The sequence below is a fragment of the Parasteatoda tepidariorum genome, chromosome 3 (assembly GCF_043381705.1).
Source record: "Parasteatoda tepidariorum isolate YZ-2023 chromosome 3, CAS_Ptep_4.0, whole genome shotgun sequence".
NCBI lineage: Eukaryota > Metazoa > Arthropoda > Arachnida > Araneae > Theridiidae > Parasteatoda > Parasteatoda tepidariorum.
The window spans coordinates 55,758,621-55,783,644 of NC_092206.1; the positions used below are offsets into that span (position 1 = coordinate 55,758,621).

At 28.2% G+C, this 25,024-nt stretch overlaps 1 protein-coding gene across 1 annotated transcript in view; it reads right to left on the reverse strand.

Moving 5' to 3' along the window:
* LOC107452261 (cadherin-like and PC-esterase domain-containing protein 1) overlaps positions 1–14,140 on the reverse strand; it is a 250,281-nt gene extending 236,141 nt beyond the window's left edge. Inside the window, exon 1 of the mRNA XM_043040510.2 lies at positions 12,996–14,140. The gene's annotated coding sequence lies outside the window, so the exon portion shown is untranslated. The remainder of the gene's footprint in view (positions 1–12,995) is intronic.
* Between the last annotated feature and the right edge of the window lie 10,884 nt (positions 14,141–25,024).

Here is a 25,024-nt window from a genome sequence, read left to right on the forward strand (position 1 = left end):
TTGATATTCAAACTTGATTTGATTCTGAATTATGCCCCAAAAAATGTCAGTGTTATTTTTCAATTTCTTTAGACTACATTTTATAAAAACTTTCGTGACTAGATTATTTATTTAACTTTTCTATTATTTATCATGATCAACTTTTCGGAATTGTTTTTCAAATGGCAAGTTTTCTGTATTAAATGAATGAAAATCAGCTCTTTTGTGTTCTAATGGTACCCGATGTGGTTTTTGCTTAATCAGATACTTTTTTAGTGGGTTGAAGAAAGCATCGTATATTTGGTTCAGAGCATATTTGGAATAAAATTAAATGTGTTGTTTTATTTATTTCTCTTTTTTAGTCTATTCCTTTTGACAGCATTGTGTTCAATGGATATAGTATTGATATTCAAATTTTATCTGATTCTGGTGTATGAATCCAAACTAATTCTGGTTTAAGGAGTTTAAAACATTTCCTCGACTAAAACCTTAATTTGTCATGACCAACTTATCGAAATAACTTTTCAAACAACCAGTTGTCTGTAATTAGTAAATAAATTACTTGTATTACCTGCAGAATTTATATTAATAATAACTACATGAAATGAAAATCTGCGAAAGCGAACATAAATAAATAATCTGTAATAAGCGAATATAATAACAAGCGAAAATAATCTGTAATAAGCGAATATTTTTTTACGATGAGATGGTATATATCTAGTTTAAATTTTATAGTTCTGTGTAAGGTACTTAAGCTAATACTTTTTTTAATTTTCTTCCGTGAAAGAGTTTCGATAAACACTGTTAAGTGTTTTCAGATTTCGGAGTGAAAGGAGGTTTCAAGTGCATTAGGTAGCAAGCAGTTAACGAGTAACCTTAGAAAATTTTTTAACAGTAAATTCCATTTGCGAGAACGTTATGACGCGATCAGTTTAAACGAGTATAATGGATTTATTGATATCCCCAAGTAGAAACATGTGTGCAATTCAAATTCCACCAATTAGAAATAAATAAAGCTAACGAATAATCTTTATTTTCTGCATTCAACATATGAATTTTAAAATTGTTTTTTTTCAAATTCACTATAACGTTACATCTACAAAGATTTTAAATTACGACGAATATCGAAAAGAGACAATTTTCAGGTCAATTGCATTTTAATTCATTTATAAGGATTCCGTTTCTTTTTATATAAAGAGGTACTTGAGACATTAACGTGTATTCTTTGCCTCTTTTATTACTCAGCACGAATAAGAATTCAAGTGTTCCTGTAAAAAGAAATCATGCGCCAAATGTCAAGATACTACGCATCAGAATCATAACACTTGTAATACATCTTAGTGCTCTTAGGATGTTTTGTTTAAAACTACTTGGCTCGAAAGCCTGAAGCTTGTGAAATAGAGAATGATTATTTCTTTTTTGGGGGATCACGTAAGATACATTAATTTTAATTTGGGCATAGTGAAATATTTAAGACCATTATGTTTCGTAATTTTGCTTTGAAACCTATTGCTAGAAACCTATTGAATCAAATGCGATAGGCTATATTTGAGATGGGAAGAAAATGTCGTAAAAATGATAAATACTTATCCGTTTCTGGGAGGGAGGCAGTAAAAAAATTGACAAGCTTTTCTTGTCAACAGTGATGATTAATTAATTGAGGTAATAGATGCTACTGGTATTGTGGTAAAAAAAGATAGCTACTATACTGATATAGTAGTTAGTATAGGTACCGTTGTTATAGGATTTTTACTGGCCCCCCCCCCCCCTCCGAAACAAATAAAGTTTTCCTTGTAACAATGAAAATTAAGAATCATTTATGAAGCATCACAAATTCAATAGATAAAGAGGTTCTACTTCAATGCAAACGTAGTTTTTTCTGCTGTTTTTAAAAATTTTCATTCCATTACTATTTAACTTTCAAAATTTTAAATTCCTCCAACTTTTTTATTTATTAAAAGTGTTATCGATTCTTAAAAATCATATTCTGGTTGTTTTGACAATACTTTTTTTCTCTGTGTTAATTTTTTTAAATTTCATAGTTAGTTTTATTCGACGAAAAGTATAGAGAAATTAGGACAAATAATTTAATTGTGTAAGATTATCTTTAGCACTTAATTAATGGATAACATAGAGAAATAAAGTTTTTTTATGATTAGCATTAAAATTAATTTGCACAGTTTTTTTCAAGTCTGTCATGAAATTGTTTATTTAGAAGCATACGTGGGTTAATTATTTATATTTGTTTAATACTTTAATCGGTATTATGTGTTTTTAAAAAATTATGCAGCTACTTCACACCGAGAAAAAAGTATGGTCAAAACTTCCAAAATATAGTAAAATTTATTGTGTTTCTGGGTCTATGAGATCACCTAAAAGTACGGTAATTTTTAATCTAGCGCTTTATTAATAGCTTTTGGTAAAATTAACAATAAAATATTGCTTTATTATAATTTAATAATTTTACCCGAAACATCGACAGTTATGACAGTACTAGTATAATTTGATATAACGCAAAAGTGTTCGCTTTGATAACGCTTATTTTAATTGAAAAACGCTGGTTAACTTTTATGCCGCCAGTTAGTTATTTTCATTTCTACGTAAGGTATAAGCTAACATCTACTAACCTTCAAAACTATAAAAAAAGTCAAAATTGCGCAATGGGACACATGAAAGTGACGTAGTGTGGGTATCTCAATCCTGATTGGTTATTGAAACGCGGCATTTGTTTACGCTAGCAACTGTTATTTACATTCTATTTCGAGTAAGCCAAGCCCATCAAGTATCAATTATCTTAAGAGGCAAATTAAGTGACAAATTCTATATTCTTTCACAAAGATTTAAATTGATTTTACCATATATTTTTTACTTAACTCTAAGACAGGCACAAAGCCATGTGGAACATAAACAAACTAAATATGCATCAAAGTTGCCAGCTCCACAAAAAAATATATATATATCACGGTTATAATAAAAACCATAAACATATAATTAAATCTAAGTATAAGACACAGACGAGAAATAATTATACTTTAACAAATTCAATGTGTGATACGACGCGTTCAATGTGTGTTGACGACTTCACGTTACTTCACATTTTAACTTATGTAGAGAAACTTAGCTCGACTTTAGCGTGCCATCTAGTTTATAAACGATGAACTATAGCTAAAGTCATAGGTCACTTGTCTGTATATCAGTAATTCTCGAGCTGCAAGTACCCAATCGCAAAAATTGAGAGTTCATATGTAATATAAAAGAGAATGAGTAAACAATAATGAGAATTTCTTTCCGGCCTGTTCGCATCAAATTTGATAAGTATTACAGCTAAATGTTAAGATTCAAAAAACTAATATTTTCCTGCAAAAGTGACCAAATTTTACTAAAAACTTTCCAATAGCTCTGAAGATAAACTTATAATTCTGAAGATTCTATTAGCTCTTCAGATCAGTGTAAAGTATAATGGGCTTAGTAATTCTAAATTTTTCGAGTTTTCTCACTGACTCTTAGTTTCTTATGAGTTAATTTATTTGTAATATAATAGTTAAAAACAAAAAGAAAATACATCTACACAGTATTAAATCAAAATAATTAATTTTTTTTTCTTTTTTTTGGTGGAATTACTTGTTTACAGTTCATTCCTTTAGCTGACACTAAATCATTCTTCTTTGCTTACAAAGTTAAGACATTTTCTTGGGAATACCTTTGATTTTGGTCGATAGAAACTATGAATAAAATCGGAACAATTTATGTACAGTAGCCATATCCAAGCCCTACTACCAAGTTAGTTTCTCAAACCAGGATTTTTTCCCTTTCTAACCGATTTCACACTTCTTTTCCCCCATATCCATCTCCATGAAGGGGGGAAAAAATAAGAAGATTCAGATGGTGGAAGAAGAAAAGATCATGGACTGCATTCAATACAAATCGAAGATAGAACACTGGAGAAAACAAACCGTAGAAAATATATATGAATTTCTAGAATGAAAAAAAAAGAGAATAAAAAAAATTGAAGAGGAGAATGAACGAAGAAAGAAAAGTCTCAATGCGTAAGGTAGAATTGCTGTGAGAGATTTCGAAGAAGTCTTAAAATAAGAAAGAGCGGGAAAGAAAGTATCTTTATTTTTGTTTCACGTGTTTTAAGAGAAAGAGAAGTAAACTCACGTAAATCTACGAATCTTGAAAAAAAAAGGGGGAAAAAGCTTTGGAAAAATATCAGTGTATATAGTATCGATTGGAATAATATAAGTTTGCTGGGACACTGAAAAAATGTTATATATCCTAAAGCTTTTTGCATATATGGAACAAACTTATAGAAAGTTGGCGTTATTTTGTTATTTGTTTCTAGTAATGCACCGTGGAAATGGAAATTTCTCTGAATTACTTTTTTAATGTATTTTTTTGGTGAGTTTTATTTTTTTTATCGCCAACTGCGAATTTAAAATTGTTCAGCGTCACCGAGGATATTATTATGTATATATTTCTCGAATTTTTTACGAACTGAGAACGGAATGTGTTTCTTGGAGAGAGAAAAAAAACGAATAAACATTTTTTTTATTCAATTTGACTTTGTCGAAGTGAACTGATTATTTTAGTCCGTGTTTTATTTTTTCTGTTTTCTCGTTACATAATATAAGAGATTTATTCTATCTTGTCTTGATATATTTATTTTGCATTATTTTCGGAAGTAATATTCTTTCATTTCCATTTGAAGGAAAAATATCTTCTCATAAAAATCCTTAAGAAATGAAGTTTTTTATTCATTTCCTAGAACAGTTCATGGTAAAATATTTCAGTTTATAGAACAATTGAAGAACATCGCAAAAAAAACGTGTTAAGCTATATTTTAAAAACACTCAAATATATAGATTTCAGAACATGTATTATGGTTATTTGTGAGGATGGAACAATTATTTATTTTTTAATTGATTACATAGCATGGTTTTCAATTAAAAATGCTATGTTTTGCTTACAGCTTTAATATACTTTGATGTATTTTGAAAGAACTTTTTCAATTTCACATACACTGAACCTCGCATTAACATGTATTTTCACTAAACTCTTTAATTGGGTACTTACACAACAAGAAGATGAAGATCACAGACACCCACACATGTGACCTATGATGTCAGCTCCAGATGATCATTAAAAGCAAATTGGCTTGCTTAAGTTGAGCAAGTTTTTCTGCATAAGTTAAAATGTTAATCAGCGTGAAGTTAATTTAAATTTAATACAGTGCCGTATCACACATCGAATTTGTTGAAACATAATTCCTTCTCGTCTATGTTAACTCAGATTTATTATTAATGTATTTTATTGTGACCGTTATATAATTTTGTTTTGCGTACCTGGCAACTTCGATGCATAATTAATTTGTTTATGTTCTATATGGATTTATGCCTGTCTTTGTGTTAAGTAAGAAATATATATTGTGAGAGTTGAAATCTTTGTGTAATAATCTTTGTGTAAGAATATTGAGTGTATCATTTTAGAGAATTGATGCTTGACGGTCTGGGCTTACTCGAAATAGAATGGAAAGAACGGTTGTTGACGTAAGCAAATGCCACATTTCAACAACCAATCGAAATACGTCTCTTGCAGGTACTCCATTATTGTGAACCATTATAACACTTTATTATAAATTCGTGTAATTTGAGATATCTAACTATAAATTCGTGCAATTCCTGATAACATTTGTACTATAAATTCTCGTAACTTCAAATAATTCTTAACTATGAATTCGGGATAACATTTAACTATAAAATCATTCAATTTTTGATAACTCTTAACTATAAATTCACGGAATTTGTGATGACTCTTAATTTTAAATTCCTGTTATATGAGATGACTTTCATACTGTAAATTCTTGTTATTTGGGATAATCTTTAACTGTAAATTCACCTCAAATTTGAGATAATTCTTTATTATAAACTCGTGTAGGATTCCGCATGCACTAGCAAACACGTATTGTGTAATAAAATTACATCGGTTTCCTAGGTAAATTTTTAACAATACTATCATTTGCATAAGTAAATGTTCAGTTTTTGAACTTGGGGAACTAAAATTTAGATTAGATGACATCCGTTTAATAAATTTATGTAACTAGAGCCACGTAATAAAATAATGATTGTTGCCCATGTGGTATATTATTTAAATCAAAATATTAGTTCATTATTTAAACAACGATAACTTATTTATTTAAAATAATTTTAAATTGCTCCCAATTGTAGATACAATTATAGGGGCTTAAATAAAGTGAAATAAACTTTTGATTAATCATAGTAAGCAGTATATCAATGAGGAAGAAATAAAGGAAAAATAATTAGCACATACTGTGATTCAAAAGTCATACCAAAAGTATTTAGTATTAGTATATATTACAGCTGGAATTTTTTTTTTTTTTACTAGAATTTAAATTTGGTCATTCTAATTAATTCGTTTAAATTCGACCGAAAAATTCATGGACGTGATAAAAGCCAGCAAAAAGAGATAAACTTGCCATAGAACATGGATAAAAAAAGAGGATAAAAATCGTGAAAAACCCACGTATGTTTCGACGCTGGAAAGCAACTACTAAAGATACTACAAGCTTGCAAACTTCGAAAAGATTTATCTGATTAATTATTCATGGAGTTTTTAAAAGTGGCGCCTGCTGACATTAGTGAGCAGTCTACAACGACGTAAGAATGATACCCATAGAAGCTAAGTCACTAAAGATCATCACCTATTCAAAGAGAATAGAATACAAGCACAAGTACTTTAACTGATCTTCACCTTTCGTCTTCTCCAGATTGAGATAGTCTGTATGGCTTTTTCGAGATTTAAACCCTTGCGACCCCATGCTCTATACATTGACCATAGAACATGGGTCTATTGGGGATGCGCTGTGTGAAATCGCATTAAGTTTTCATCCCATTGATGCCTTTTATCATCCCTCTAAATTTACCAGTCGAATTTTAGAGCACCTTATACATAGAACTCGAATAATATTCCCCAGTGTAAAATCAAAACTTTACCTATCATATTCGAATGATTTATTCTTCAGAGAAAAATTCATTCAGAAGTTAAGAAAATGTTAGTTAAAATTTTATTGACAAAATCAATTGTCATCAAGCACTTGAAAATAACTAAACTCAACAGTTAATTAACGGACAGAGCGGGAAATTTAGAAATTCAGGCACTTTATTCTTAACAACTTCAGCTCCTTTCAAATTTCATAGAGATAATATTTTTAAACTTCGATGAAACACTTCGTTTATTTATTTATTTTATTTTTATTTATAGTATTCTTTGTATTAAAAACCCAGTAACATTTTAAATTTGGAAACAACGGGAAAAAGTTATTTTTTCAATGACGCTCGATAAAAAGAAATAGTTTTACGTTTTTTTATTAACATAAAGATATTGGTTTCGCAGTTGCGTATCTATAAACTGTTCCTTTTTAATATTTCAAAAATAATTCGGAATATTGTTCTCTATATGAATGAAATTATATAAACATATAAATAGAATTTCCATTTATAATATTTTTTTTCCCATTTTCTGAAAACATTTCGATTCAGAAAATTAATCAGTGATGGTAAACGGCAAACTAAGCCCATTTCAAATTTTGAATTCAATTCGCTATAAATGGAACTACATGTTTGTCATATAAACTATATTTTCAGAAACACTTTTACAATTTATGAATGAATTTCCCCTTTTCGAGGACAAGCAAGTACATTATAAACTTATTTTATATTCTCTCGCTCGAGAGTTAACGAATTAACATATAGAAAATTTGAATGAAACAATTTTGTTTGTTCAAAGAGTGTATTATAACCGGGTTAGAAAGTGCTTATTTTAGTTTTGTATTGAAGTCTTCGGTTGCACTTTTTGCACTATAGATTATAGCATTTTAGTAAAACTGACTTTTCCAAAGATGTAAGATAGTATTGTATTGAAAAATATTATTTATAAGAGTGGCATTTTAAAATTAAAATTCACAACTATAATTAGGGCATAAAAAATTACGTGAAATATTGGACGTACAAATGCCTTATTACATAGTACGAAATCCATTTATTAGGTTAAATTTACTTTTCAAATTTGTATTTTTAACTAACTGTGTGATAACAAGAACTATAATTTTGAAAATCAGAATTTCCGGTTAACCTTTATCTTATGGACGAAAAATTAACATATGACTAATTTAATTACTGTATATTTCGGTTTTCAATATCAGAATTATGTTTTTTTTTTCTTTTACCAGAAATGTCATTACCGTACAGTACGGTAATTTCAGCAGAATTTTTTTCTCCGTGTTGCATACAGTCTGAAATCTACAATCTACAAAAAATTTGAAATACTGTAATTTTAACGGTAACATTTACAGTAAAACCACTGAAGCACCAAATATTACTGTAATAATTACGATATAAGATTATACGGCAAAAAAATGGATTTTTCGGTAAAATAGATTGTTGGGATGAACCCGCCAGGGCTGAATCCACCATAATTTGATCCGCAATTCTTTACCATTATACACGCATTATTTAAACAATTTATTACTGCTTAAACTAATTTAACGATAGCTTTTGTCCAACAGTTCATTCAAAAACATTTTATCACTAAAACGTTAATGATCTTTTTGTTCTTTTAAGTAATATTGTATGATGCTAATTAAATATTTTTAATCAAAAGTTTTTATTAAAATTAGGAAAAAAGTACCTTTGGATATAATATAGGTATAGATATATTCCTTTATCAATATCTAAATTATAGTCTATACTACCTATATCTTATCTATATCTATATCATAGTCTTTATACCATACTCTTTATACAGTCTGTACTTTGATAGCTTTTGTCTAAAAGTTCATTCAAAAACATTTTATCACTAAAAATTTTATGATCTTTTTGTTCTTTTAAATAATATTGTGTGATGCTAATTAAATATTTTTTTATCAATCGTTTTTATTAAAATTATTTAAAAAAAATATTTTTTACTAGATAAAACGAGTTTTAGCGTATTATCAGTTCTTAAGTAACACTCTTTAAATACAAAATCGACTCCGTGATCCCCTTATTTAATTTGCATTAATGTGTAATATACAGTATCTTTATTTTTCACTTAAGTTTCAACTTCTACATAAATTTGAAGAAAATATTTTTGCAAGTGCTCGCTTTCGAATTATATAATAATCAAAGAGAAAAAAATTCCATTACACAGCAATGAATAATTAAAACGAGCGTATCAATCAATTTCATTTTAAATACATAAGTTAATACCAGATAATAACAAAGTCATTAACAGGTGAACATCATTAATAATGAATTGATCTTTTAAAATTCCTGTTGAAATGACACTGATTGAAACATGAGAAGCGGAAATCGATTGGTGTGCTAAATACATACTTAATATATTGCTTTCATTGCGTATTAAATAGATAGTCCAAGCTAAATATAAAATTCAATAATAGTTAATCACAATTTGTTATTGTTGTAGATTTCTCTCCGGGAAATATGTTCCATTCTAAATGGATTTTTATTCAGATTTTGACCACACAATTTATTTGTACTTTTTTTCGTGACACGTAATATAAAAAAATCTGAAAAAGAGTTTAAATTAAAAATTTTATTAAATTGAAAATATTTTTTGTTAAAAATATATCTATAATTAAAAGAAAAATATGCTTTTTCACGTTGCATTAAAATATAAATAAAAGTGATTGAATGAGGTACTGCCGGTAGTTTGTAAGTGCCAAGTAATCAGATGTAACAAAATAAAAATAAAGCTGTTAATAAAGTTTTTTCTTTAAAAAAAACAATAAACTGTCAATATTATTAGAATATTTTTATGATGATCTTATCATTTGATAGTTCAATGAATTAAAGTATATATTATTTATATTATAATCTCTTCTCCGCCATATCCAGTTCCAAGCCAAGGCAGTTTTTCTACTTTGTTTATCTAGTTTGTTTGAACTGATAAAGTTTTTTTTATTACTACAAAAATACACATTACATAAGTTTATGATATAATACATTTAAAGGCTCGATATTTATCTGTATTAACGATATTATAATAAAATAATCAGTTAAAAGTATTTCTGCTATCGATTTGAATAGCAAATACATAAAATAAAATGAAAATAATTGAATTAACTAAATTGTAAATGAAAAAATAAATCTATGTAAAGTAAATTTAAAAAAAATAATAATTAAATCGATTGATTGATGTACTTAGAATAAGTAATTGTTTATCTGACTGACATTTACTATAAATACCTATGAAAAATTAAAAAGAATATTTCTTTGAGAAGTGAAACAAGTTATTGTGATTTGAATTTTCTATTATGATAGCTGTTTTTAAATTGAATATTATACATTTATTGCGGGTTATTTCTCATTATAATTAACTAGAACGAAATTTTAGAATACATTTTTTCAATAGCAACGCTGCGATCCGTGAGGGCTCAGGGGATATAGCGTTCGCCTTCCAATTTGGTGAACTGGGTTCGAATCCCAGCGATGGTTGGTCGATACGAATCCACATCCGGCTAACACCGACCATTGTGCTGACATGAAATATCCTCAGTGGTAAACGGATCGTGGGTTAGAGTCCCTTTGCGGTCAGACTAACCGTGGGAGGTTCTCGTGGTCTTCCTCAGGTAACGCAAATGCGGATTAGTTCCATCATAAAGTCCTCCGTAAAAGGCAAATTTCTTCCAATACCTTGATCCAGGAGTTCTCTTGTCTTCTGGATCGGGTTAATTACAAGGCTACTGAGTTGAACATTAGTAGTCGTAAACCCAAAACAAATTGGATCAGCTGTTCAACGACGATTATTAAAAAGAAGTAAATAAATAAATACCCAGCAACTTTTGATTTAATATAGAATAAAGTAACCAAACTTATACGTATCATATTTTTGGATCATTTTAATTATTTAAATAATAAAATATCACTCGCATTAATTGATAATAGAGGGTTAATAAGATAGATTTTTTAATAAAGCACCCTCATTCTCGTTTATGCAACTTGTGCAGTATTTTTTTACAGAGTTGATAAACTAGACATAGATAAATTTTATACTACTGGTGAGCTTAGATCATGACCTATTGCTTAATATTGATAAATTTTTTTACATAATAAACGAATGGTATTGAAAATATTTAGTTATTGACAAGGTGAGTTTTAATTATAAGCTTTCATCTTTAAGAATGATGAATAATTTAAATAAAAAGTAAACGATGCTATTAATTATTCATGTTAAAATTTTTTTTTATCTGAATGAAGTTTTCATTTCCTTAAAGCAGGTGTAAGAATAAATTTCTAAACTATACAAACCTTTATTCGCGTCTATGTAAGCTCAAAACAGGTTTTAGTTTTATCTTATATTAATAATACAAAAAAAAAATTTAAAATTTTTAAAGAAAACTAAGATATTTATTTCTTTGTTTTTAATGCTTGTTAATCTAAGTTTTTTTTTCATTAAATATGTTGTTAAATCATTATTTTTGTTGCAGAGATTATTTCTTTAAAGAAGGAACGTTTCTGCTTTGACTTCCTATCAAATAAAGTTTATTTCACCTTAACCAACCATCTAGATTAAAACATATACATAAAAGGATGCTTTCTCTATATTTTTAAACAGAAAATACTTTGAACTTAACGTTGTTTACACTTTTTAGTGCATTTATTTCAGCATATTTTCTGTTCGAAAAATTTCCTTTATTCAATGTAAAACAGGCAAATTTATATTACTACTTTATAAAGTTATTAAAAAAAACTAACTAGAAATAAACTTTAAAAAAATGAAGACAATGCGAATAAATATTCAATCCATGAAATATTCTAATGATTTTGAAAATAAGGTCGATGATGAATGAAGTAACATTCATATTAACAATTTTTTTAATTTTTATTTATTTTAAAGGAAAAACAAATAAATACATGCAATCAATTTCTTTGTTTGTAATCAAATAATTAAGCACCTTTTCATATTCTAACGACATTTCATTTAGTGTAATAGTTTTTACTACTTTGTACTATTAATACTGATTCCTTATTATTATCTGTTATAATACGAATTATTAAAATTATGCTCCTGTGTACTAATGTACTCCATTAATATTACTGTTATATGTATTAATGCTTACAATGAACTAATTTGCGTGCACCTTATATTTAGAATGGTAAAAGTTTTTGAAATATATCGAAAAATTCTGTACATTCACATGAAAGTACATCTTTAAGTATTACCCATGATAAAAAAAACAATTACAAACTGATGTCTTATGTAATATAATTATTATGTATGCCCTAGGCTAATTGGAGAATCCCTCTCTTTACAGACTATCGACAACACTATACAATGCACTTACTTAGCACACTGCAATGAGCTTAAGAAATGACATCGGCGGTAGTTTGCAAAGAGTCATGTTTTTCTATTAGGTTGGGACAAATATAATATATAGCCTGCGGCATACATAGCCTGCGATATGCATATTAGTTTAAATTTGCAATGCAACTCTGTATTTTTAGGCGATATTTTAAATTAGATGATAAGGAATATTTCAAACATACCAAGATTTTTTATTAATGCCTCAAAATATTTTTTTAAATTTATTATTTTATTTTTAAATGAAAAGACTCAGCTATTTTACTTTTTTTGTAATATTTGAAATTATTTAATTCTTGAGACTTAAAACGAAATTAACATGCATTGACTTATCTTGAAATATTTTGTGAGTGAAAAAATAAGTTATTTGAGCATATTATTTCAGATATTAAAAGTACAACAAAAACCAAAAATTTTTTTTCTTTTATTAATTTTCATACGAAATTATTTGTCTGTCTAAATCACAATAAAATTTCACAATTATATAATTTCAGCTATTAATTTTAAATTATTTATTTATAAAGCCCCTTTTGCGACATTATATCTTGTGAGCGTTCATTTTTTTAAAATTTGATTATTTCATTAGCAATAATTATAAGAATGAAATGTAAAATAGAATAAGTAAAAACACTTACAGTGAAAGAGACGATAAACAAAGCAGTAAGGATGAAGGCTAGAAAATCTGGTCTGTAGTAAGCTGATTTCAGTCTATTGGTATTGGTTACTTCGCACATTATTTCATTTCTTAAGAAGCTGGATAACAAACAGTTGGCGCTTAAATTAAGCTGCCGCATCTTTCTTTTTTTGGCGATATTTCATGTTTTCATTCACATCGATGCATCGTCAAGTAAAGTTTTGATGCCAAAACTCTAAGGGAATATTTCATCCAGGCACCTGCAGCCCTTATGTTCTTTAGAATAAAGTAAGAAAAAGAAATTATCTTTAAAGGTATAAAAAAAAATTACAGCAGCTTTGATAAGGATTGCGATAAGCTTATCGCTATATTCTACATTTCTTTATAATGTTTTCAAATATTTATCATGTAAACAGTTTTTTTTCCTTCTTTTCTCGAGGAAAAGATTATTATATTTTGCTGTTTCTTTTTTTAATCAATCTGGCGAACTAGTTAAGAGAACTTTTTGTAGCTTCCAACTGTTATACTCAAAGATATAGCTATATTTTGAAATGATATTACTTCGCTGCTAAATATCTTCGCTTCCTGATTTACTGTTCGTAAATAAATATATATATGTATTCTTGTATCTTAGGAATTCAACTGTCCTTTCTTTTTATCAAAATTAACGTCTGCTTGTTAGTATTCGAAGAAATTTCCCGCCAAAACTATTCTACGCTGTCAGCGGCTCAGTTCGAAGATAATGGTTGCTTATTAAAAGTTCTTTTTTAATTTCCGCAAAAAATTAAAGCACATGTAGCAGGTATCCCATAGTGACGCAATTCATGCAATCTAGGGGCTACTCATGGCTATCACACGTGTGTCAAGATCGTCTGCGTCGGCGGCCGTTCGACCAATGACAGAACCTGACCGCCGCAGGGCTTGGAATAAAGGGATTATTTATGCCACATCGTTTGGTACTAGATTTGAGCATGCGTGGAATTCGCACGAAAAGGAAGTAGGAGGAGTTGGCCATCGTTTTCTTTTCTTTCTTGGAACATGTGCGCCTTCTAGTGGGAGAAAAGGAATGATGTTGGAAGACAATCCATCGGAACCTGTTTCATCTCTCTCCATCCTCCCATTTGATCGAACGATGTAGCTGTTCTCTGCTGGAATCGACGAATATAAGACAATAAAGGATGTGTTTTTCGTGATGAATTGGAAATGTTCTGGGATGATGTCGTTTTAGTCTACACGTACATGCAGTCATTTTCTTTTTGGCTGCAATTCGATCTTAAATATAACTTTAATTTAGTGCAGAAATGAGATAAAACTAAGAGAAATAAAAATAATTAAAAATAAGAACACATTTGAAGTCGTATTCTTAATTAACTCTTAATAATAATTTCTAAATGGATTTTTCTATATGGAATTTCATTTCAAGGATTCACTTTAAATTAGTCTATGAAAGGAATGGAATTATACGAAATAAATAAAAATTAAATAAGGGGAAAAATAACCTAAAATGAGTACTTAAATATTTATTTATTATTTTACATATCATTAGGAGAATTCGAAACAATTCTTTGCTCGAACTGGATAAAACTGTAAGAAATAAAAAAATAAAATCTGAAATTAGAAATTTAATAAAAAATTATCGTTTTGTCTCTGATGCTTTTAGAAAACAATATGTTAGAAGTCGTTTTTAACCATAGTTGTAATATTGTTTAGCTTTTTACTTTATTGTTTGAAATAGGCTTTAATGTTGAAACAGTCGGGTGCATTTATACTGCTCCAACTAAATTTAGCAAACAAACAAAAACTTACCACATTAAACAGAATTCGGAACTATTCTTACCAAAAACTTCCATTCTCCAAACTTCCATTTTTCTTCTTTCATTAGCAAAATAAGAGAAAAATATTTGAAGGAAAAAGTTACATAGGGGTCTTGGGTCAATATGAAATCGGTTAGGGGCTTCAGTATAAATATTTAACTAGGAATAATTTTATAGCATTTTTTCTGACAGTTATTGAAAATCAGTTGGCTGCACACACACCCTAGTTGGTTTTCCAAAAAGCAATAAATTGTTTATTGTTTTTCATATTTTGCAGAAAATATGATAAATAGTGAAGTTTTTTTTAAAAATAAAATTAAACCAAAGAGCGCTTCATTAAAATATACATATATGAGTAAAATATAAATGAGTAGATCTCAATCTGTTCACATGTATTTATGAACAGATATATCTACACTTTAAAAGGTGATTATTTTTGCAAGGAGAAAAGGTTCGGGTAAAATTACCGTGTTGTGTAGTAATGACATTTCTGTTAAAAAAAAGAAAACGAACCCATAATTTTGGAAATAATAAAAAAAAAACAGTTTTTAAATAATTTTTTAATTTTTCCGTCCATATAGAAACAGTTTACCCGTAATTCGGGTTCTTAAAATTACAATACTTATTACCACACTTTTAGTAAAAAATATAAAACTGGAAAATAAATTCAACCAAATAAATGTTTTTTTTTCTGCCATACTCTAATGTATCACGATAAAATTACCAAAATTTACTACACTTACCAATTTATCGCCGTTATAAAACCATATTTTATTGTTAATTTTACCAAAACCCTCGCCAAAGTACTTCGGTAAAAATTACCGAGCTTTTTGGTGTTCTTATACGGTAAATTTTACCTTATTCTGATAGTTTTGTGCGTAACTTTTTTTTCAGTGTGGCGCATGTAGTTTTTATTTCATAGTCATTAAATGTAAAAAACTTTCTGGCTGACCCAAAACTTTATGGCTGAAAATTTAAAAGCCAGTTTCAGTATCACATTACACATTCAGCAATTTCAGCTTACAATTAATAAACCAAGCCCCTATTTTATTAAGAAATAAACAGAGCCGTGATTGGTCAGGGAATAGAGTGATCGTCTTCCAATGAGGCGAACCGAGTTCCAATACTTGATCCAGGAGTTCCTTTGTCGATACGAATTCCGCATATGGCTTGCACCGACCACAGTGCTGACATGAAATATCCTCAGTAGTGGGCGGATCATTATTTGAAGTCCCCTTGCCATCAGGCTAACCGTGAGAGGTTCTCGTGGTTTTACTCTCCATGTAACGCAAATGCTGGTTAGTTCCATTAAAAAGCCCCACGAAGGAAATTTTTTCCCTATTCTTGATCCAGGAGATCCCTTGTCTTCTGGATTAGGTTCAAAATTACAAGGCTACGGAGGTGAACATTAGTAGTCGTGAACCCACAAAATTGGGTCGGCTGTTCAACGATGGTTATAAAATAAAAATATTAAATAAAATATAAAATAAACAAAGTTTAATATGAATCTTCTATGTACAACAGATAATAAAGCTCCTAAATCTTTTGTATTATTTGAAAGTATTTTTGCTCAACATGCATTAAAAACTATTATAAAACTATTGGAAATGTTGAAAAATTGTTAACTTCTTTTAAATGCTTAAACATTTGCCCAGCAGCACTCATAATGAATTTCGAGAAAGATTATAAGAAGTAGTACGAAAAACAATATGAACTATTATATTTTATTTTTGAAATATTATATTTTTACTGTAAGTACAAAGAAGTTTTATGAATAGAAAATAAAAGTTAAAAGAGATGGTGATACATTTTTCAAGCAAAATATATTATTATATTTAGAGAGAGCATATTATTACTTTTTAACAAAGGTGATAATAACAAATATATTATAAATAAAAATATGGACATTATTAAAATCAATTATTCGCATCGCTTTAAACTTGAAAGACATAAAAAGTTAATGATAGTTTTGCACAAGAGTCCTAGAAATGTGTTATACATTTAAAGATACATTTTTTTTATTATCTTTGCTTTAATTATAACACAGCATAATCAAATAACAGCATTTAACTTTCTTTTCAAAATATTACAATATTACCGTTTTTTATTTGATGAAATGTTATTATGTTTTTAATATTATATTATGAATTATACTGTTAATAAACATGATTAATAATTAATTTATAAATATTAAAATAATTTTAATAAATATTATTAATAATTAATTTATAAATAATAGAATATTTTTAATAAATATTAAAAAAATGAACTTTAATCTCATACCTTTTAAGAACATTTTCTTTGTTTTTAAAGTTGTCATTATTTTTAAAATTGCTAACTGATGTTAACTTTATTTTATAAGTTCACTAATTTACTTATTAATGCTTGTGGAATTAACTATTTAAAAATAAGATATTTTAACTACGAAATTATTTCTTTACCAAATAAATTATATTGTTCTAAAACAAAATAATACTAATTACTAACACTTCATTTTTTAATAGTTATTAAATCATTATCTTTATTCTAAAATAAATTAAATAATTAATATCGCAATTATTTCTGTGATTTCTGATGAGAAATAGACTAAGTTAATTAACCAGTTGAATAAGAGCACTCGATATGTTTGATATTCATGAAGCACTAATTGCTAGTAGTAATTCGTTAATAATTGAAGAGTAATTAACCAATTTTCGAGAGTAGATGAGATAATGCTGTTAAAGATGTTTAGTCCTTTTCGAAATTATATCGCGTTTATTTTTAAAAAAATTTTGATAATGATCAGCAATTTTGATAATTTATCTCTTTACGTCTAAATAGTTGTAGATGTATAGACATATTTTAAATATTATATTCAATGTTTTATAAAATATAGGGTTTCTAAAGGTTTATTGACTTCAAATATGTGTAGGGAACTCTCTTCGAAATAATCGAAAACAATCTTCTATAAAAGCGAATTCGGAAAAGGCTTATATTTTCATCAAAACGAAGAAATGTAATAAGAAGTCTACCCATATTACAACAAAAAGAAGAATATTTGCAATTTATTTTAGATCTATTTTTCTTCCGATTCGAGACTTTTCCCAAAATAAAGATAACATTTATTTGAAATTATTTTTCTTTTCCGTAATTATTTTTAGCAAATATTTCCTACTTTCCATAAACTAGAAAAGTAAAATTATTATTGTTTTAAAGTTTACAATAATTGCAGCTTTTCAAATTTTGAATTAGTTAAAGAGAGTGTAAAAAAAGAAAACATGCTTAGATTAGCAAAGTCGCTTGTTTAATTTAATGTTTGATCAAAAAGTAAGTAATATGTAGGAAAACGTAGGAAGAAAATACGTTTGTAATTACAAATAAAAAGAGTATTTTATAAATTTATGCAATGGGAAGTGTAGGGAAATTCAAACTGAAGAGAAATAAAAAGAATTAGACAAATAAAAGAGTATGAAAAAAATAATTGGATATACTTGAAAAGTATTAGAAAAATTATTTTTTAGAAATTGAATTTGTATGCTCACAAACTTCATAGGTTATCATAAATTAATGCTGATACACACTAATACCAAGAATAAAATTTTTGTAATTTAAGCTTATTTGGAATTTTTTTTTCCTTTTCACATAGAACATTTTTTATTTTTTTACGGAAGCATAGATTTAATAGAATTGAAATACCAAATATTTAACTCAAAAATTATACATGTGTTAATATGAAACATTGTTGTATGTGCACAACTTTTAATTTATTTGTATGTTTGAGCAAATTTGAATCATATTGACGTATGCATTTAATACATTTAAACAAATAATTTTCTTTAAAAAAAACATAATACTTAATATAACTTAAATTTCAAAAGTTCCTTGGAAAGCTCAAAAAGGTATTATTGATTAACTTTTGAAAGTATAATAATATAAATTAAAAATGGTATATATCATTATATGATAAAAACTTATGAATTAAAATGTGAAAAATGTTTTGAATCATATCTAAAGTCAAAAAATTGTTTTTGCCGCTATCATTTAGCTTTAAACTTACACGGAGAAAAATTCAGGTTTAATTACCGCACTGTGTGGGAATGACATTAGACGTTAAAAGCCATAGTTCTGGTTAATAAAGCCAAAATATACAAAATTTAATCCAATCATTTGGTAATTTTTCGTTCATATGGTGACGGCTTTCTATAAATTCTGTTTTTCAAATTTGTAGTACTTATTACCACACATTTAGTAAAAATACAAAACTGAAAAGTAAATTTAACCGATTATATGGTATTAATCCCTCCTTGTAATTACCCTGTTTTAAGGTAAGTGATAAAATTAACGAATACCAAACGAACTTTACATTAAGCAAATTTTATCGTTTATTATGAAACCATATTTGATTGTTAATTTTACCAAAATCATAACTAAATAGCTTTGGTAAGAATTACCGAACTTTTTTATGCTCCCATAGAGCCAGAGAAGCTGCAAAATTTATCATATTCTGGCAGTTTTGACCACACTTTTTTCCTCAGTGCTCATAGCTGAACTTTAATTTTAAGACTTTGCTATAAAAAATATAGATTACAATTTTTGTTCACTTTTGAAGAATTAAAAACCTTTATTTTGAGATTCTGTATAATATAATTTCATGCAATTAATAATACATATCTCCTTTTTCTTCTTTCAAGGCACTACCACCTGTTATATCCCAAGCCGTCAAACTGTTTTTTCCATCTGGTTTTTTTACTCTTTGTAAAAATTGAAAACAAAAATACACATTGAGATTCAAAAAGTAATATATTTAACCGAGGAAAAACAAAATTATTAACGAAAAATGACAAATCATAATTAAGGAAGGTATTAGTAACTGATTAGGTCAATGATTGGAACTTAAATAAGATGTAAAATGATTGTTAGAAATACCTTTATGTTTCCTACTGCAAACAAACTGATTTTAATGATTTTGTAAACTTCTTACATTGTATTTTGTCAGACTTCGATAACGATTTTGAGTTTTCTTCGCTAAAAAAATATTAATTTCAGATGCGTATATAATTTTTGTCTTAATTTTTTATAAGAGTTGGGAAAATACGCATTAAGAGTGAACTTTATGGAACACTCTGCATGTAAATAATACTTTAAACTAATTTGCTTTATATCTTTCGTTCTTTTTCAGAAAAAAATTAATCAGAAATCAAATTTAGAGGAAGCTAATAAAAGAAATTTTGAATAGCAAAAAACATTTTTTTAAAATTTCAGTACCTTAATAAGTAAATCATGTTTGTGAAATTAACATATGCATTAAATATTTTTTACAATATTAATTGTTAATGGAACAAAAAAGAAAATATTTATTATTTTTAATATTAGCATTTTCGACATAATTCTTTAATTCAAAAAAGCAAAAAATAAATTTGATTTCATAAAAATATTAATTTTCAAAGGTTTTAAAAAAAAGAATTATACATAACACTAATTCTTCCGCTAAGAAAAAATTAAATATAAGGTTTCAATGAAAACGTAACATTTTATCAATTAATAGTTTCAAAATGTTCGAGGGAAAAAAAATTTCTTTCTGCAAATTTGACAACTTTAATGAGCAAAAATAACTCTTCCGTAGTTAATCACTTTATTAAATTTCGTTTTATTAATATTCGATTTTTTACTCCTTAAGTAAAGCAACATTTATTTTACAAATCAAGAGAAGAAAGTTTGTTTTTGTTGCATGAGTTAGATACGCTTAATAACTACAAAACAATCTAGGTAATTTTGTCAAGTTTGTATCGATGACTAGATTTCTGATTCGAAAATAAACAAAAGCATCGTCCAAGGGATGAAATTCTCTTTCTTCACAATTGGAGAAGTATTGAGTAGGATCTCTGTGATTCCACTTTTCAAGAATAAATTCATCAAATCTCAAAGCATAATGAACTTAATGAAAATAAGAATCCTAAAAAAAATATTATCATTTTCAAATAATTAAACAGCAGCGGTTGCCCTAGCAACGCATACAAATCATGATACTCGAGTGCTGTTTGCTCATGAACAACCTAAAGCCCTGGATAAGCCGCCATCTTGGTGACTGCTACTCTCTTGTGACAGCAACTCTCAATGTAGAAAAACGGAGTTTCTATTCTTAAACGCCACTTTTCATTGATGAATATTTTCATATTCTTGAAGATAACATACATATTTACTATTTATTCCTTAATTTTTTTTATGTCTGAAATTATATGTTTTATTTTTGTTCTTTTCAGTGAAAATAGTACCTTATCTCTAAGCTAAAGCTTTCTCAATTCGTTTTTAATAATTTGCTATAACTTTTTTCATCTTCTTAACTCTTTACAATTTTTGGCAGTTGGTTTTTTATGAGGTTCAAAGGGTGGTATGATTTGTTGATTTAAATCATTACCACCGCTATTATCAGTGTTCAAAAAAAAAGTTTTTTTTTCGCAGTAGTTCGAATATTTCTCTTTATCAATACCAATTATTATTTGGTCTTTCGTGATAAAAATTTACTAAATCTAAGTACAATTAGTTCAATTTAAAATGAAATCTAAATTAAAATTTCAGATGCAAATAACAAAATCGAAAAATATTTCAAAATTGCTGTTAACTTTTCAAAATAAATTAAATAAAAATGTGTTTGTCAGTTAAAATATAAAACGGTACTTTTCCCTTTCACCAGCGCAAGTAAATTCAAATATTTTACTTTATCTATTCTTATGTTCTATTTTCTTTAAAAAGTTGTCATCTAAAATATGTATACATGTACAAAAAGTTGAATTTGTTTGCATTTGGTGACTCAGCATTGGCAAATTTTCTGCCTGCTTCGGCAAAATGGAAAAGTACGTATAAAACATATTGAACCAATAAGTTCACTTGATACATATATACACTAATATTTTCGGAAAAATTTCACATTTTCTCAAAACACAATAATCTTGTCTTTAATTGTATCATCTTATCGATATTACAAAAATAAGAATTAAAGCTATTTATAATTTATATAGATTCACTATGATTGAGATATATTATTTGAGTATTTATATAATATTTAATAGTAAATATTTTCTTCTAATAAATAATTCTTGATATTTCAAAAAACATTTATTTTATCAATTGCATAAAGCAAAACAGTGAAACTGCAAGATATATAAAATGAAAAAAATAAATATATATTTTACTGAATTAGTACGAAAAGATTAAAATTGTATTCAATTTGATTAGTTAATAATTTTATACTTTATTAATGAGTAATGCTGTTAAAGTAGAAAATATTTGCCATAATTTTTAGTTTATTGAAATAGACACAGTATTCTTTTATAAAATAAAACAAAATAATTCAAATTTTTATTACAGACATGTCTAGAGACATTTCTTAAGCACTAACAAAATAAAATTCAACATAGGCAAACAAAATTAGGAGAAGTTTAAAATATAACGGGGCAATTGTTTTTTCAACTTTCCTAAATATAAAATTTATAGTACTTAGTATCATTTGGAGTCCGTTTATATCTGCCAATTCTATGCAGTGGCTTTAATATCAAGTTTTGTCAAAGAATTTGCAGCAAGAGCAATTTTTTTGGATTCTTTAATGACTTTCTGCAGTTTTTACTGCGATCTCCAACTTGTAAGCGATATATATTTTAAAGCCAAATTTTGACTAATTAGAACACTCAAAGGCGCACCAACCTGTCATTATTAATTTAAAAGTATAAAATAAATAAAGTAAATAAAAGCGAAGATAGAAGTAGCAGATCGAGTGCAATTATACTTCCATTCAAACCAAGCAACAAAATGGCGACTGTTTGACCATGTGATCGGCGACAGCCAATCAAAATCGAAAGCGGCACAAAGGTTGCTAGGAAAAGAGTGACGCTACTTTACTAAGTAATCTAGGCCTTAAGAACAACCCCAACCCAAGAGAGAAATATTCCAAATTAGTTTAATTAAACTAATTTTAATTATTTCCAAAAATTGGTTTTTATTTTAAAAGTACGAAATTTATAATTATAAATGAGTATCATAGGCAAATTACTTAGGCTGCCTTACACATAATTTCTAAACACAAAAAAATGACAGATTATAAAAGTTAAAGATACTCCAAATGTGTAAACTGTCTTTCTAATACGATTCCAAAAATTTAATATTGATGCTCAAAATATCCCAGATAGTTTTTAAAATTACTCGAACACGCAAAACACACGATCATACATCGTGATTACATATACTCTTCATATTAAAATTCATTTATTCTACTAATTAATAAACATTCCTTTTATTGGTCTTATTAAATTATTTAGGCTCCATTAAGCCTAATTTCTAATCAGGGATTAAAATAGTTAAAGCTATTCTAAATATATGAACTGTTTTTCTAATATTATTCCAAAAATGCAACAATGATACTCAAAATTGCGATTGTGTTTAAAAATACTCTAAAAAAACACAGCTGTTAAAGTGATTTTAACGGTAGCCTTCAACTTTAAAGCACTTATCTTGACAAAATCCAGGTTCAAGGGCAATCTCAAAAGTAATATCACAGCTAGAGAACGTATTGCACTATTAAAGGGGGGAGGGTGTTGTGCGAAAGTTTGGATATACAATATAAGCCCTGAGATCAAGACTGAAAGAGGGGGGAACAAACTTCTGGAAATAGGGAGGGGGGCGACGGCACATTATTAAAGATGTCATTAAGCGTGATGAAGTCCCCGCAACTGTGCTCTATGATCCAAGCAAATTATAGTGTTTGAGATGCTTTCTTGATTTCTTCTACGGAAGTTGGAGCGATGGGGACTTAAAGAGGCATCAGGAGTAATTTACTTCGGCATGTAAACTGGTAACTCGTGTTTAGCGCAGATGTTATCGCCGCTATCAACTGGAAGATGTGAAACATGTGTTTTGATAAAGTAATCATGATTATTCTTCTACTTCTTCTTCTTTTTTAAGAAAAGGAAGAAAAAAAGCAAGAAAGGAGGGTAAGAATAATGTTTTGAATGTTTGTCATAAAAAATGAAGTAGTGAATTGCAAAAGGGTAGAATGTGGGTTTTCGAAACTTTGAATTTTATGTCATTATATTAGTATTTTGTGATAAATGGTTTAACTTATAGTTAGAGAATAATAGTTATGCAAATAGTTACTTATACCAAATATTGTATAGTGCGGAGGGGAAATTAATTTATTACTAAATTATAGAAACCTCTGACATAAAAGTATTTTCTTTAAACTGTTTCTTGTTAAAAGGAAAAACAAACCTGGTTTCAAAAACCGATCATTTTTCGGTTAATGAATTAATATAATGCTAATTTTTGAAGCCAAAATATACAGTTCTCAAGTAAATAAATAAATAAACAAGCAAACAAGCTACTCTAAATAACTTTTGATCTAATGACCGGATCTTCATGTTCTAGGACTAAATCTTAATGGCTTGAAGAAGTGCCCTCAAATATGCTAATTAATTAGTGCATTCGACATTGTATTTTACGAAATCAGACGTAAAAACGCACCCTCGCTGAATAAACTCACTTTTTTCCGACGTATTCGGATTTTTGACCCCCAAAATATAGAGGATAGTCGAAATTTAGAAAATTTGGTCGCCATAGTGTGACCAGGAGAGCGGTTTGGACTCCGAAATTTTGAATTTTGTTTTTTGTGTTGCAATATCTCAAAAACTTTTACGGCGAATTAAAAGTTTAGCCAGAGAAATTTCGTTCAAATATATATATATATATATATATATACACTGACTGAGCAAAACTCATGGGATACCCACCTAATATCTGGTCGGGGCCCCTGTGGCCCTGCGGAGTGCAGCGATACGGCGTGGAAGTGAGTCTGCAAGGCTCTGGAACACGTCCGGAGGTAGTTGGCACCACACATCCTGCAGAGCGGCAGCCGATTGTGGCCTGTTCGTGGGTTCAGGATTCAATGCCCTGAGCCTGACGTCGAGGGCATCCCAGATATGTTCTATGGGGTTCATACCAGGACTTCGAGGTGGCCAATTCAGTCGTTGAATCTCACCCGCATGCTCGTCGAACCAGGCACGGGCGATATTGGCGCGATGTGGGGCTGCGTTGTCATCTTGATACACAGCAATGTCATCAGGGTGTTGAAACATGACAAAAGGGTGGAGATGGTCTCCAAGCAGCTGAAGATACCGCTGACCAATCAATGTGGCATCCAGAACGACCAGGGGGCAAATTCCATGCCACGAAAATGCACCCCACACCATGA